Consider the following 5272-nt stretch of genomic DNA (forward strand, 5'->3'; position numbering starts at 1 on the left):
CTCAAAATGCTCGGAGAATAGGATCTCCTGGGATGACACCATCTAATCTCTTGTTATGTGTTGAACTGTATCCTTTCAAAACTTTACATGTTAAAGTCCTAACCCCCAATACCTCAGAATGTGACCTTCTTTGGAAAAGGGTCAGTGCAATTGTAATTGGTTAAGTTAGGATGAGGTTGTACTGGAGTAGGATGTGTCCCTAATTTAATATTATGGTGTCCTTATAAAGAGGGGAAATTTGGACACATATATACCCCCAGGGAGTGAAAATGAAGGCAGAGATCAAGGTTAGGCATCAGAAGCCAATGAATGCCAGAGATTACCAGCAAACATAAGAAGCTAGGAGAGAGGCATGGAACATACCTTCCTTTATAGACTCAGAATGAACTAGTCTTATTGACACTTTGATTTCTGATGCCTGGCTTCCAGAACTGTGAGACATTAAATTTCTGTTGTTGAAGATACCCAGTTTCTGGTACTTTGTTATGGCAGCCCCAGCAAAGTAACATACCCCTTATATAATAGAACTGGCTTGCAGATAAAGGTTTTCTTCTTGGCCCAGGATGATATCTCTTAATTTTCACTATTAATAGAAGAATACCCACTCATACCATTCTACATGGGGCTATCAGTCTTCCTCAAAGGACCAAATAATTCCACCAGTTGTTCAAAGCCTGTGCACATGACCTGGGGCGCTAGTCATCACTTCTCATTTGTTTTCCTAAGGGCCTACACACAGTGTGCACTGAAAACTTTGTTCTACTCTTTGACTCCACAGGCCTTTGACTACTTGAATATCTAATGGTAATTCTGCAATTCTGAGTGTGCTTCTCATTATAAGAGAAAAAAACAAGGCCATGCTTTCATTTGCAAAATCTCTTACTATTTGAGATGCTACTTGCCTCCCCCCTAAAAAATACCAATGAGTGTTTTCCATTTCCCTCCCAAACTGAACTTAAGGCTCTCTCCCTCCATACCTAATTAAAATGTCCTTTCATCCTTTCATACATCAAACATTTATCAAAGACCAACCACATGTTGTAGTTGAAGAAATAAAGTTGACTTGACCTTGCAGACCTCAAAGTCTAGTAGGATAAATGCTCAGTCTGGTGTGAGAGTCAGACATGGAAAGAATTGTTCTGTAACAAGCCCATGGTGGAGTGATTACCAGATGAAACCAGAGGCAAAACTGGTTGAATGTCCTTGGGAGAAAAGTTTTGGCAGTCTTCACAGAGGAAGTAACTCTCGAAGAATGAGAAAGATGATGGCAATTGGGAGAAAGGCAGAATAGGGGCACAGGTTGGGGAAGGGATCCCGGGTAGAGGTAACAAAAGTAGAAGTCTCCAGAACTTGGAAAAACCTGGCTGTATTTTTTTTTATTTTTTTAACGTTTATTCATTTTTTGATGGAGAGAGAGCATGAGTGGGGGAGGGGCGGAGAGAGAGGGAGACACAGAATCTGCAGCAGGCTCCAGGCTCTGAACTGACAGCACAGAGCCCAATGTGGGGCTTGAACTCATGGGCCATGAGATCATGACCTGAGCTGAAGTCGGACGCTTAACCAACTGAGCCACCCAGGCACCCCAAACCTGGCTCTATTTGACTAGAGTGTATATAAGATACACATGCATATATAGGTTTGGCAGGAGATGGGGCTCAAAAGTGAAGTTGGGGCTCAAAAGTGGATGGTTTTCCACACTTTAAGTGGGAGAAGTGTGGTTAGATTTTTTTTAATGATCACTCTGGTGGCAGAGTGACACATGATCTAGGGCACAGACTGGAAGCAGGAGGCCAGTGGTGAGGCTGTATTTTTTGAATAAAAAAGATTATAACATGTTTCAACAAATATTAATGTAGTTGTGAACCCAGCAGGATAGGATATTTAACCTCAGAGTTATTTAAAAAGATTTTCTGTGGCTGTATCTAGGGGTTACATAGGAAAGAGAGATTGAAATTGTAAACCAGGGCAGTGCCAGTTGGAATGGAGAGAAAGGGATACATTTATGAGTTAAAAAGGACTGAATAAATGACATATTTAATATGGAAGTGAAGAAGAAACAGGACTCAAAAGTGGCAGCATCCAGATATTTTATTTGTCCATAAAGATAATGGCAGATGGAGATACTAAGAAGAAATGGTGATGACTTTCCTGAGAATGCTAATGGATTCAGTTTTAGAAATACTGGGTTTCACATACTCATAGAAGATATCTAGGGAGAGAGAACTATAGGCATTTGAAAATATTGGACAGGAGCTCAGAATGGATAGTTAAGAAATTATTATAAAAACAACAAAATAATATCAACATTTTATTGAACTCTCATGATATGCCAGATACCTGCTCAGCCCCTGTGTGTATTATTTCATTTAGTTCCTTGAACAATGCTATGAAGTATTATCTTCTTTTTATAGATGACAAACTTAAGATCACAAAGCTAGTAGATGACAGAATTGGGATTTCTACCTGAGTCTATGTGATCTCAAAGCCAGTGTTTTCAACCCTTCCCTTCTACTACCATCACTGCATGCATGTCTGTGAAGCTGTCAGCTAGGTAAGGTCATGTAATGCCTGTCCTTGGAAGGGAATCCATAAATGTCTGCTAAATAACTGAATGAGGCTTTGGATGCCACCTGGCTAGGTAGCAGGAAGAAAAGGGCTGCAGAGCTGATTGAAAGACACCAACAAACAATAGGCACTGCTGGTGAAGACACTTTGTCAGCTGCTAGTCCATGGAGTAGAAGACATAATAGCCTTCTCCGTTGGAGGAATAAGTTTCCCTGGTCCTTCTATCTCATAGAAGCCCCCCCGAAGATGGTTCTTCCACCTAACTAGGATGAACATCCCTTTGAGCACCATGTCCTCCAAGATGCCCTGTATCATTCTCATGAAGTCCTGTATACTGCTTTACCCCTCTTCACCCCCAGTTGCCCAGGAGATCTGCTGAGATTCTGCTATGACAGTTCTGCATAGAAGACAAAGAATCAAGGCCACTAAAATCCAAAGGAAACTGAAAGCAAGAATGAAAATCTTAAAGTAGCACTTTTCATGGCATTAATCAAAATTTACATACCAAGAAGACTGGAAGAATTTGAAGTTTCAATCTGATACTGAGACTTACAGGGGCCCTCAGTCCTCTGAACAAGTTCCTGTGGTTCTGCCAGGAGAAAACCTTACTTTTTAAAGTCATTTGTCTCAAATTGAATAATGTCAAGCCTGAGGATATTCACATAAATGAATATGAGACTACCTTTCTGATTTTTGTGTTTTGATGAGTCTGATGTTAAGAATGTGCCTTGACTCTTATGTGGATCCTGAGAAACTTAACAGAAACCCATGGGGGAGGGGAAGAAAAAAAAAGAGGTTAGAGTGGGAGAGAGCCAAAGCATAAGAGACTCTTAAAAACCGAGAACAAACTGAGGGTTGATGGGGGGTAGGAGGGAGGGGAGGGTAGGTGATGGGCATTGAAGAGGGTATCTTTTGGGGTGAGAACTGGGTGTTGTATGGAAACCAATTTGACCATAAATTTCATATATTAAAAAAAAAGAATGTGTCTTGAATATAAATTGACTTGTATTGATTAAGATTGATTTTTACAATTGACTCACTTTCAGGGAAGAGGGATTGATAGGAGGCCTCGTGAAAATTCAGATTCATATAATTAAAGTTTGCTTAGAAATGAAAGCTGAAGTTGGGGCGCCTGGGTGGCTCAGTCGGTTGGGTGTCTGACTTCGGCTCAGGTCATGATCTTGTGTTGTGAGTTCAAGCCCTGCATTGGGCTCTGTGCTGACAGCTCAGAGCCTGGAGCCTGCTTCAGATTCTGTCTCCTCTCTCTTTGCTCCTCCCCTACTCACTCTCTGTCTCTCTCTGTCTCTCAAAAATGAATAAACATTAAAAAAAACAACAGCACACACACACAAAAGAAATGAAAGCTAAAGTTCTGAAATTTTGTGACCTACAGCTTTGATGTAGGTGCAATTATCACTTTCTTTTCTGGACCTTACATTTCAACAGCCTGATCTTTTATAAGAAATGTATTCACTGAAGCAGTAGAAACTACAGCACTGACAGGTCACTTTGATTGAATATGTGTTTTTATTTTAATTTAATAAGTAAATCAGGAGCCCCGGGTAGCTCAGTCAGTTAAGTGTCTGACTCTTGATTTTGGCTCACAGTTCATGGGACGTGGGATTCAGCCCTGTGTTGGGCTCTGTGCTGACAGCACAGAGCCTGCTTGGGATTCTCTCTCTCCCTCTCTTTCTGCCCCTCCCCCCCCAATAAATAAATAAATAAATAAATAAACTTAAAAAATAAATAAATTAAGGTCGGATTTCTTGCTGTTAGCAATGTTTACCTCCCTACAATAATGGCTGTAATATGTTATGTGTGAGATCTTGTACTTCTTTTAGAAAAAGGGTATTCTTTTTCTCTCACTTTTAAAAGGTAAAGTTTATTAGATCATGATGTTGTCTGAATTTATCACCTTTGTCAAAAGAAAAATGTGGAAGCTTCACGAATTTGCATGTCACCCTTGCACAGGGGCCGTGCTGATCTTCTCTGCATCACTCCAATTTTAGTATATGTGCTGCTGAAGCGAGCACAAGGATATTCCCTTTGGAAAGCCTCATTAAAAATATATTTTCTTTTCCTGATTTTTGTACTCATTTCATGACTAAAATAGAACTTTAGGGGTGCCTGGGTGGCTCAGTCGGTTAAGTGGCCGACTTTGGCTCAGATCATAATCTCACGGTCCGTGAGTTCGAGCCCCGTGTCGGGCTATGTGCTGACAGCTCAGAGCCTGGAGCCTGTTTCAGATTCTGTGTCTCCCTCTCTCTGACCCTCCCTTGTTCATGCTCTGTCTCTCCCTGTCTCAAAAATAAATAAAATGTTAAAAAAAATTAAAAAAAAAGAACTTTATAACTCAATAATTGCAAACAATTTTTAACTGTAATTATGAATATTATCTCTTAGTTCCACAGATGATTAATCTTACCTTAAATCATATTTACCTGGAATTTTAAAAATTAGTGTTTTATAGGCCTTATGATCCTAAAAGCATCAGTGCACATGTACAGATTACATATATGGCCATAAAAGTATACAGTATAGCAGAATTTCACTGAATAAATAGTTATTTGAGCCTGTAAGGTTCAGGTATTTATGACCCTTAATCTCTTAGGAACAGTTATTTATATGGTCATTAGAATAATTCACTTACTTTTGGTGAAAATAACTGGACACTCTGAGATAATTTTGTGATCTAGGATATTGGTTC

General features: G+C 39.8%; 1 non-coding gene across 1 annotated transcript; it reads right to left on the minus strand.

The window, feature by feature from the left end:
- Window positions 1-4491: 4491 nt before the first annotated feature.
- Window positions 4492-4598, minus strand: LOC121030173 (U6 spliceosomal RNA). The gene has a single exon (XR_005790102.1). It is a non-coding gene; the product is annotated as a U6 spliceosomal RNA (small nuclear RNA).
- Window positions 4599-5272: the final 674 nt, after the last annotated feature.

Source organism: Herpailurus yagouaroundi, unplaced genomic scaffold (genome assembly GCF_014898765.1).
Source record: "Herpailurus yagouaroundi ecotype Mexico unplaced genomic scaffold, PumYag 139, whole genome shotgun sequence".
NCBI lineage: Eukaryota > Metazoa > Chordata > Mammalia > Carnivora > Felidae > Herpailurus > Herpailurus yagouaroundi.